Consider the following 12,332-nt stretch of genomic DNA (forward strand, 5'->3'; position numbering starts at 1 on the left):
CCATGACTGACATCTTGTTTTTATCTGAGCCTGACATCCAATAAGCAGGTGGACCCAAATTATTGTCTGGGGAGATGGTGTCATAATTGGAAAAAGGACTAGAAAGCTTGATTAGGGAAAAGAGTAGCTACCAAATATGGGGGAAGTATATAAATACTGTTAACTGTAAACCCCATTGGTTTGATCTGGGGCCCATAGTCAGTATAGGAGCCTATGTAACCTCTGTATCCCTGTAGGTCTGAGCTTGCATTCTGTGATCATGGCTAGGAACATTCCAGGCTGCACTAATTTCAGGACCCATCTTCCTTAGGTAGTAGGTAGAGTATATTGTCCAATCTCCCTTCAGAGAATGGAACATTCTCTACCATTGTTGATCCACATTGAGGGCAAGGTCCTATAGGGGCCCAAATAGGAGTCCATTATGTTGTTCCTGATGAAGATGACCAGTGACAGTGGCAAGAGGAATCTGTTAGAGGTCTAGACTCATCATGTTTGTGTGTTATCCTCATAGTTTGGAAAAAGTAAAGAGGAAATTGAGTGGTCCAGGTGTTGGCACAATGGAAAAAGATTTGGATTCTCAAGCATGAGGTCCTGAGTTTGATCCCTGGCAGAACATATACCAGAGTGCTGTCTGGTTCTCTTTTGTGATCTCCTCCTCTCTCTCATTAATAAATGAAGTTTTAAAAATTAAAAAAGAGGAGGCAAGTGGTGGTACACCTGGCTGAGCACATATTTTACAATGTAAAGGGACTTGGTTCAAGCCCTCAGTCCCCATCTACAGAGAGAAAGCTTCACAAGTGGTGAAGAAATGCTACAGGTGTCTGTCTCTCTCTCCTATTCATTCATCCCTTCCTCTCAAATTCTGGCTGTCTCTATCCAATAAATAAATAAAGATAAAAAAACTTTTAAAAAATAAAATAAAAATTTAAAGAGTGGAACTGTTTAAGAGAACTGTTTAAGTTTTGAATAGGAAAAAGAAATGATTGGTTTGGTATCTATAAAGATCTGCACTTTGGAGATGAAGATAAAGAAAATAGTGTAATGACATTAATATTTTTTTACTTTAAGTGTTTCCTGAGTAAGATTTTGGAAGATAAAATTTGGGCCATCTAGTAGAGAGGAAACTTCAGAGCAGTAGATTAGTATTGCATATGTCTCTCTTGCTTTCCCCACCCCAGGTTTCTCTATTAAAATAAAATAAAGTAAAATAAAATGCCACCAGAAACAGTGGAAGTGTTTCATGGTTTGTTTGTTTTTTCCTTTAGAGTTTGGGTCTTAACTCAGTTCCATTGGTTTCAGGATAAGCTTTTGGAGTTCTATGTTCTTTCACATAGCATGCATAGCTCTGCATGCAAATGTGGATGTACATCAATGTAATTTTCTTCAGCTCACCAAAGTTTCTGAGACAACACCAAAAGTTATATATCACTACTTCCCTAAACCATGAACTTTTTTTTAAGAGCAAAGAAGCTATCCTGTGTGTTTTATAACTAGCTTATTGAGGATTCTGATCTCAGTAGGACATAAACATGAAACAGTTTTATTTTTCTCTTATCTTTACTTTGAACTATGGTCTGTTAAATCTAACCTTCCCTTCTCTTGAATAAAATCTCAAATCTCACAGTTTCCTGGTTTTCTCTACTTATTAAAAAAAAGACTAGCTCACTTATCTGGCTCCTAATTCAAACAGACTACCATTAAAAGCTTACTTTTGAAACAGTCAGAGAACTTGAACATGGACTGCTATTAAAAAATATCATGAAAGCTGTTGTTTCAAGTTTGGATCTCTCTGCTATTATGTTAGTCCCTTCTATTTTCTCTTCTTTTAAGTGGTGTTTTCTTCCCCTATCTGGTTGTTTTGGTCTTCCTCTGAGCTGTAGGTAATTTATGCAAATTTGTTGGAGAATTGGCCATAGACTAAACTCAATCTCTGGAATAAGCCATCAAGGCCATCTACATTATAGCCCAGTAAGACATTTATAAAGCAGATTACCTCTCTGTGTAAACAGTAGGCTATACTACTTTAGATATAGACTGAGAGTGCTGGATGGGATATCTATTCCTAGAGATACTAAAGGAATTTCAAAACTCCCCCCCTACACACACACAAATCACCCTGTCAGTAACAATATCAAAAACAAAAAGAACTAATATGATAGAACTAAAGAAGTAGAATTAGACCAATTCAGAAAAAAAATACTCATAGTAACCTTACAATCTTGTCATTAATAGTATGTTAATAGACAATAAAAATAAATTAAAATAAAAACAAAAACAATAATACACATAAATCTAGTATAAAACCCATTTTTTAGATGAGAAAACCTAATTTAAGTGCTTAAGAAATTGAAAGAACTAGATTTCAGTGCTAGAAAGTTAGAGAACCTGCATCTATATAACATCTGACTGAACTCCAAAACCTATAATCTTTTCCTGGGTCCCCACTATGGTTTTCTAGTTCCAATTTTTTAATGAGGTTTTATTTATTTTCCATTTTTCATTGGTGACTTAACAGTGATTTGCAAAATTATAAGACTTCACAACACTGTCAACCATCTTTCACCAATCTCCACAACCATCTTAATGTTCATGTTTAAAGGTCTACTAATACAAATTCAGGAGAGCACAAGGAGTAAATCCTTACCCCCAGTGAAGTAAGTAAAATCTTACACACACACACACACACACACACACACACACACACACACACACAATGAGATGTTAGGATTCTTGCTTGTTATTACAACTAACTGCCTAAGGAACCCATAAATTAGTTCACACATTGTTAGTAGAACCTGTTAGATTTTCCAGTGTATTTCTGATTCACTGCTGAAGCCCCATTATCTAGAAGAGTAGCTAAACCATTGTAGGAACTCAAGAAATGTGGTAGTATACAAAAATTGCATATGAGATATCCCAGGTTCATTCCCCAGCACTATCAATAATAATAACTAAGTAATATTCCAGTCAAAACAAAGGCCAACCAGTCACAATGCAAGACCCAGAATTCTACTATAGTTCCTTGAACTGATTTAAGAATTTTAAAAGTCCTTCACCTAAGGAATACGCTTAGCAGATGTGCTGAACTATAGAACTGAAGGTGTAGAAGTTGAACTGCAAAGCCCACCGAAATATAACTTGCCTTCTTACAAATGAATATCCTTTGCCTTTGGTAAACCATAGGTTGAAGAATATATAAAATATTACTGAACAATGTAGTAAGGCTGCTGTGAGATAGTCATTCCTTGATAATCCTTCAAAGATTTCTAAGCAAGTGTGTATGCATGGGAACTATTTTATTAATTTAATTAAGTGTTTTTTGGGTTTGGGTCCTTTTCCTCTGTAATTTCTTAATTTGCATATTTGTTACCTCAGAGTGGGACAATTTCTACAAGTGCTTGGAATGGCAGCCTCATTTCCATTACAGGATGGATCTCAGTGACCTGGTGCCTAGGATAGAGTTTGTACAGTCTGTGGGGAATGAGTAACCCTGAGCACGTGTTAGGTTGTAACAAGTTTTGACACAAAAGATGGTGGTGCAAACTAAGAGAAATGAACATGGGAAAATACTTTGGATGCTTAAATATGATTCTTAAAAAAAGAAGAATTATTACTGAAGTGCTAAGATTGGTACCAAATGAATACATTTGTTACTTACTGTTGACTGTAAAACATTAATCCCCCAATAAAGAATTTAAAAAAATACATTGTTACCACCATTTTATCTTCTTTAAAAAAGAACATCACATACTAAAATGGGAAACACGATAATAAGCCAAAGGGATTCTGGACTCTCAAGCAAGATGATGTGTAAAACACGACACAGAGCAGCAACCAAAGGTTCATTTTTCAGAATGGGCATGATGTTGTAAATGAAGTCACAGTGAAGTTGCTATTTGTCTCTGTTTCTCCTTTTTCCAGAGGACCTTACTTATTAGGACCACAAAATCTTTTATTTTTATTTTTACTTTTTTTACCTAACTAGAAAATGAATAGGTTGCTATGTATAGAGGGGGAAAAAAATAACAGCCTAAGTTAATGTCACCAAATCCAATGAGATAGAACATTCATTTATTCAAGTATCCTGATCAGAACCTAATTATTCTCAGTTTGTTTACTAGTCTAAGAAATTTGTCTTTATGGTTTCTAAGACTAAGGTAGAGTAGATCACTTTTAATGATTTTTTTAACGTGGTGCTGGGGCCTTCCCCAGACCACATCTCTTCTATTTTAGAGCGAGAAAAGAGGAGAATAGAGATGGAGAGGTGAAGGAGAAAAGAAAGGAGGGAAGCTTCTTTGGTGCTGTACATATTGCTCCCATGTGGTGCTGTGATCATCATACCAGATGAACTATCTTCTCCCGGAACCCCCCACAAGCAGAATAGAAGTGATACATTTTTACTAGGAATAGGGTCTATTTAGTCAGATGTATTATTAATATATTATGGTAGTGGCGAAAGAAGTATTGGTATATTGCCTACAGTATTAAAGGCAAATAGTAGTGGATATAAATTCAAATATCACATCAACTAGAAAGAGTAATGTGGAAACAAACAACTCAGTTTAGTAGACCCTGATAGCCCCTGAGGACATTCTTGCTCTACAGAATAACCACTGCATAGTGGTGACCTTGAGTCATCAAGAAAATATTAAAATATTTGGAAAAAATAATTATCTTTATTTGTTGGGTGGAGACAGAAATTGAGAGGGGTGGGGGAGACAGAGAAAGAGAGAAACAGAGAGTCACCTGCAGCACTGCTTCACCACTTGTAAAACTTTACCCTTACAGGTGGGGACCAGGTGCTCTAACCTGGGTCCTTATGCATTGTAACATGTGCGCTCAACCAGGTGCATACCCAGCTCTAGAAAATGTTTGTTCTTTAATTAAGAAAGCATCAAAGTGAGCTATCAATTTTTTTTAAATTTTTTATTTAAGAAAGGATTAATGAACAAAAACATAAGGTAGGAGGGGTACAACTCCACACAATTCCCACCACCCAATCTCCATAACCCACCCCCTCCCATGATAGCTTTCCCATTCTCTAGCCCTCTGGGAGCATGGACCCAGGGTCGTTGAGGGTTGCACAAGGTAGAAGGTCTGGCTTCTGTAATTGCTTCCCCGCTGAACATGGGCGTTGACTGGTCGGTCCATACTCCCAGTCTGCCTCTCTCTTTCCCTAGTAAGGTGTGTCTCTGGGGAAGCTGAGCTCCAGGACACATTGGTGGGGTCTTCAATCCAGGGAAGCCTGGCCAGCATCCTGGTGGCATCTGGAACCTGGTGATTGAAAAGAGAGTTAACATACGAAGCCAAACAAGTTGTTGAGCAATCATGGATCCCAAGCTTGGAACAGTGAAGAGGAAGTGTTAGGAAGGTACTCACTGCAAACTCTAGTGTACTACTGCTTTCAGGTATATATTTTTCAGTAGTTTATGGATACGTGTGCACATAAGCTCTCTCTCACAGAAACTGGTGTATATCTAGGTTATGGGACTTAGTTAGAAAGTGAACTACCTGAGATGTAATTAGAGTGTACTATAAAAGGAAAGGTCTCACCTGAGTAATGAAGCTGAAGGGTTGTCATTCCACACGTGAAGTCTCTGGACACAGTCTGAGGTGAAGCATGTTGAGGTGGCAATCGTTGCGTTGGTTAGGTTGTGATCGGCGGATGCAATATTATTTGGTTTGGATTGGGAGATGCGTACGGGAAAGTGGGCCCTATCCAAGGGTTCCAGGACTGGGGGAAGTAGGGGCTCTATAGTGGAGATGTGAGGTTCCTGCTGTCTTAGGGTTCCAAAAGACAATCGATAGTTAATGTTATCATCACATTATTTGTTAATTGGGTTAACTTTGAAAAGTCCTTTTGTTATGATTTGCTGTACAGTATCCAGTATCTTGTATATAGCTGTGCTATTGGATGCTTCTAATCTACTTGGTCTAGGCTTTTGAGAGAGTCCGCGTATAAAATACACAGCCTATATATTAAAAGGATTCAGTTTGTGTTTTGAGAAACTTTGAGACATACAATTGATTTTCCCCCTCATATTAATTAACTAGTGATTTATATGTCTACATTTTGCTAGGAGTGTACATAAACACCATTCCCACCACCAAAGGACTGTGATCCATCCCTCCCGCCCACTCCCACCCCCCACTGGCCCAGGAAGCTGCATGTCTACCCCTCACCACTGGGTTTTTACTTTGGTGCCCTACTTACAATTTGATCAGGTCCTGCTTTTAGTTTCCCTTTCAGATCTTCTTAATCAACTTCTGTTGATGAGTGGGATCATCCCATACTCATCTTTATCTTTCTGACTTCGTTCATTTAACATAATTCCTTCTAGCTCTGTCCAAGATGGGTCAGAGAAGGTGGGTTCATTGTTTTTGATAGCTGCATAGTATTCCATTGTGTATATATACCACAGCTTTCTCAGCCACTCATCTGTTGTTGGGCACCTGGGTTGCTTCCAGGTTTTAGCTATTATGAATTGTGCTGCTATGAACATAGGAGTACACACCTCTTTTTGGTTGGGTGTTATGGAGTCCTTGGGGTATAACCCCAGGAGAGGAATTACTGGATCATATGGAAGGTCCATGTCTAGCCTTGTGAGAGTTTTCCAGACTGTTCTCCACAGAGGCTGTACCAATTTTTTTTAAATATTTTCTTGATAAATGCCTTACATTTTTAAAGATCCATTTATTTACTATGTGAGACAGAAAAATGGAGAATACTGCTTATCTTGGTTATAAGGTGGTTTTCAAACTGAACCTGTAACCCCTGGAACCTTAGGATGAAACTTGGTGCTTTAATAAACTGAGATGTCTTCCCAGTTTATAAATAAAATCATACTCAGATAATTATGCTACCTGAAATGATGTGTTTCAAAATAATTTTTACACCTGGAAATGTCAACAAGCTCTACATGGAATTGATCAGTCTTCCTTATACCATCCGGAGCTACCTATGTCTTGTCAAGCATTTGAAACTAGCTCTTTCCTCACTTTTGGCTATCTTAGATCAAAAAAAGAAAGAAAATTTATACCACACACAGAGAGATAAATAACATTGTTATTGATAATGGGCCAGATTTCCACCTAAGATACTAGGAAAGTACATTTGTCAATAAACTTGATCACTTTCCTCTTGTTAATCTGTTTTTTATAATTTACAGAGACTAGGCTAAAGTATCTGAGAGGGTCCACGGGGGGGGGGGATGTGTTATAATTTGTTTCAATTCTTTCACATGCAAAAATGATATTACATTGAAGACAACAAAGAAGAATAAGTTAAACCAATATCCACAAGTTGTATAGATAGTATCCTTTCTCAATCCCTGCTATTTTAAATGTATGAACTTTTAATGAATATATATGTATGTGTCTCCCACCCAGTACTTTCAAACCTCTTTCAGAACAGAAATTATATCTGCCTCTGGCAAGTTGCACAGTCATTTCTATCACCCCTATTGATCAGGTTCAAGTCAGCATCATCTCTTAAATATGTAAATCTTCTAGAAGTTTCTATGATATTTACCAACCCTTCAGCAGACCAAAAAATATATATATATATATAGCAAGATAATGAAAAAATACCAGTTGTGGGTTTTTCTAAATGAAAAACTAAAACCATTTTCAATTCCCTAAGTATGTTCAGTGTAACAATTCTTTCGGGAAGTATATGTTTTGAGCTAATTTTAACAGGAATTGATTGTTAAACCTCCGCAATTGTTCTCAAAACAGTGCTAAAGTAAAATATCTTGGATATACCGGTATTGGTTGTATTTGTTTCTACAACAGTGCCAAATGTTTAAGAATCACAATTGTAAAAATTCTATTTTTATGTGTCTTTATTTTTATGATACGTTTAGTCACCAGCAAAACACTGTGAGGTTTCCTGAGGAGAGAAGCATTTCTCTGCATTTGAAGTACATCAGACAGAAATGTTTTTAATTATCACTAGTATTACTTCAGAATCTATATTAGTCAGAGGTACCCCAGTGATAACTTTCTTTTTTACTTTACTTTTATTTGTATCTGTAAAATGCTTTTCTATTTTAGAAGTGACATTCCACTTCTCACTTCCAGTGTATTTTATGTAACAATTCATTAATATTAAAAAGAAGGGAATATAGTGATAAGTTGATAATAAGATTTCATCACCTGATTTCAGTTGGACATTTTCACTACTATATTTACCATACCTAATACTATGCAATGTATACCTGAAAATTCTCAGTCACTCTTTCAGTTTGTTTCACATCCCACATTAAAAAAATGAAATTCTGGGGAGTTGGGCTGTAGCGCAGCGGGTTACGCGCAGGTGGCACAAAGCTCAAGGACCAGCGTTAAGGTTCCCAGGTTTGAGCCCCCGGCTCCCCACCTGCAGAAGAGTGGCTTCATAAGTGGTAAAGCAGGTCTGCAGGTGTCTGTCTTTCTCTCCCCTTCTCTGTCTTCCCCTCCTCTCTTTATTTCTCTCTGTCCTATTCAACAATGAAAACATCAACAATAATTAAAACAATAAAAAAGGACAACAAAAGGGAATAAATAAGTCTTTAAAAAATGAAATTCTGGAGTGGCAATATTGAGATATGAATTATATTTCTAGCTTGCATTATTAACACTCAATTGTCCTTTTTTCCTTTTTGTTAAGTAATTTGTTTGGGTCTCTGGAAATCTCAAGCATGATTGTAAGCCCAATGGGACATTGTGAGTGTATTTGTCAAGCGATGATTCTGTACTCCCCCTGAATTTAGCAGAATGGAGTATAAACCACAGTTAACCAAACACACTTCTGACTCTTTATGATTATTATTTGTTTCCATATGTTCATCTGCACCTTTTTAAGTGTTGGAGGGTTAGAGTTCAACAACTCAGCTTCAAAAGGTATGTAGTAAGATAGGTGAACCATGGTATTAAAAGTTTGAATAGGGAGTCGGGTGGTTGCACAGCTGGTTAAGCGCAGGCTATGCAAAGCACAAGGACCAGCGTAAGGAACCAGGTTTGAGCCCCCGAATCCCCACCTGCAGGGCAGTCGCTTCACAGGCAGTGAAGCAGGTCTACAGGTATCTATTTTTCTCTCCCCCTCTCTCTTACCCTCCTCACTCCATTTCTCTCTGTCCTATCCAACAATGATGACATCAATAACAACAACAATAATTACTACAATAACACAACAAGGGCAACAAAAGGGAAAAATAAATATTTAAAAAATAAAATAAAAATAACAAGTTTGAATGATTTGATTCTTTATCAATTTGGTCAGAAAACTGCCTATAGTTGTATTTTGCAAAATGTGGTAAAAAGTAAAAGCATATCCAGTGCATATTTTGGAGAAAGATGAATTAAACAAAATTAAATAGATTCCTCTACAGAAGGATAGATATAGATCTAATACATATTGAGTAGGTTATAGTTTGCAATGTTAGTTAATAGGTAAAATAGAACACTGTCCATAGATTTTTTTTTTTTTTTGCCTCCAGAGTTATTGCTGGGGCTCGGTGCCTGCACCATAAATCCACTGCTCCTGGAAGCTATTTTTTTCCCTTTTGTTGCCCCGGTTGTTTTATCGTTGTTGTGGTTACTATTATTGTTGTTGTTGATGATGTCGTTGTTGTTGGATAGGACAGAGAGAAATCTAAAGAGGAGGGAAAGACAGAGAGAGGAAGAGAAAGATAAACACCTACAGACTTCCTCCACCGCTTGTGAAGCAAGCTCCCTGCAGATAGGGAGCCGGGGCTCAAACCCGGATCCTTAACGCTAGTCCTTGCGCTTCGTGCCATGCACACTTAATCTGCTACTCCAGGACTGTCCGGCCCCTTCCATAGAATATTTTTTAGGACTAATGTTTAAAAAAGTCACTGAGAAATTCAAGGCAAGAGAATGTATATAAATGATTGCATAAATAACATTTATCTACCTTTCATCAAACAGTTGAATTTAATCCTGTATTGATAATTCTCACCAGAGTCTTAGGACTACTCAAAATCTATATAATGATTTTGTATATACTGGCACTGCCCCATTTATTATAGCCATAATATCCCTTCGAGATGACCTGGGGACACATGCTTACTCCTAATACACCCACCACTAGGAAGGTGATGAAGGAGGTTAGGGCAGGTTATCCCAAAAAATGCCATATTGATTTTGGCATATTTTTTGGGGTTAAAATTACTTGGCAAGTGTATGGTGCAAGAAGGGCACTCTGACTCTCTCCTGTCTCTCTTCTGTCACCCTGAAAGGAGGAAATAAATCTCACATTTGATAAGTACCCTCCTTGTGCCAGAAGGTAGAAGGAAATCCTTATCAGAATTCTGGGCCTAGAAGACTATAAAAAATGTTCACTCTATAAATTAATTAGTACTTGAGCCTTATTTCTTTTGTCTTAGTAAATTTGCACAATTTATTATTTATTAATTAATTTATTTATTTATTGCCTCCAGAGTTATTGATGGGGCTAAGTGCTGGCACTATGAATTCACCACTCTCAGCAATCATTTTTTCTTTTTCTTTTTTCCTATTTTATTTGATAAGAGAGAAATTGAGAGAGGAGGGGGATATAGAGACAGATAAAGAAAGATATCTTCAGATCTGCTTCACAGCACATGAAGCATCCCCCACCTCTTCTAAAGTGGGGAGCAAGGACTGGAACCCAGGTCCTTCAACATAATACTATATGGGTTTAACCATGTGCACCATTGCCCAGCCCCTACAAATTTACAATTTCTTTTTCTAGAAGTATAAAACCTGCATGCTGTATTCATTTCACTACATACAAAATTGATTTTTTTTCTCCTAATATGTTTTATGATGATTTAATTATTAAAGCAGTTAAAAAAGAACATAGAAAGCTATGGGAGAATTTTCTCCTTCCCAACAGTATGAAAGGCAGTGAGGTCATGTTGACCTACTTTGCCAGTAGAAATGAAAATCTTTCTACTACATTGGCGTAATATGTACCTTTTGTGGTCATCAAGTTATAAAAAAGATAATGTATTGAAAGCACCTGAGCAAAATGCCTAGTTTACTGGGAGTGGTGAATAAGTGTAGCAATAGCAACACAGCTATCATCAAAAGCTTTCTGTTCAAGGCAATTTTTGGTCTTTCAATTTAGAGAAACTACCTACCAACTACTTTAAAAATTATTTTGAGCATACCATGCCCCTAAATATACAGAACTCTAAAAAGTCAAGTTTGAACACTTGCACACTAGGTCTTTCTGATGAGTACCTTTTCAAATTTATCTCCCAACATTTGCCTAGTCTCCTGACACTATGTCTCATCTGTACTGCATTTCTCATTGTTAAAGACACCATACACTCTCACCATCTTTCTGGTTAATCATGTCCTCTGCACAAGTTATCGTTGTTCTTTAAAACTGGGTTATATTTTGTCTGACTCCAACTAAAAAAAGTCTTTAAGGCCAATTCAATTATGGTCTGCCCTTACTATCCCATCATAATCATTTTCTTCTCTCCCCTACATGCCTATCACAATCCTCACATCATAATTAAATTGCACAAGTGTCTATTTTCAAGCATTACTCAAGACTGACTATTATAGATCATAAAGCTTAATTTGGATATGCTGAAACAAAAGTACAGAGGTTAAATTGGAAAAATCTTGAGTCACTCAAGCAAGTCATAGAACTCATAAATACCTAGACTCCAAACAGACCAAAGACACATTGGCTATCTGGGGTAAAAAGTTTCAACCACAGGCAAAGCACCATCAGAATTGTCTTCCAAAGACTAACCTATATCATATTCTCTCTGTGGATAATGTTTCTTTTTCTCTGTGAGGTGTACTGAGATAAAGGTTACATATTTTGGAGGGGAAAAAAATGACTGTTCAGAAATTATAAGAAAATATTTTAACTTCCACAGACTCCAATTTCTCAGCAGAAACATTCTAGGATTAGGTGAAACATTGCAGTGGATACTAGAATGATTTCCAGTAGACTAATCAACAAGTTATGGTTCATGTTAGATTGTTCTGGTTTTAGAATTCTCATACCCTGGAACCTACTTAGTGCTTGGCAACCCAAATGTTTAGTCCCTCAACTTTCTCCTGAGATTTGCAAGAAAGTGCTAACTCACCATTTGATATACATATTTAAATTCAGTTTGTTTGTTCAGCAGTAAATTTAATGTAGTATATAAACATGTTTTCTAAATTAAGCAAAACAGAAATTCATAGACTACTGTGTTGCTTCAATACAAAAATGTCAAAGACCAGAATGATAGCCCAATTGTAGAGTACAGGACTTGTAAGTTTGTGATCATAGTTTCAATTCCTGACATCACATATATTAGAAGTGACAGGGGCCAGGTGGT

Source organism: Erinaceus europaeus, chromosome 9 (assembly GCF_950295315.1).
Source record: "Erinaceus europaeus chromosome 9, mEriEur2.1, whole genome shotgun sequence".
Lineage (NCBI taxonomy): Eukaryota > Metazoa > Chordata > Mammalia > Eulipotyphla > Erinaceidae > Erinaceus > Erinaceus europaeus.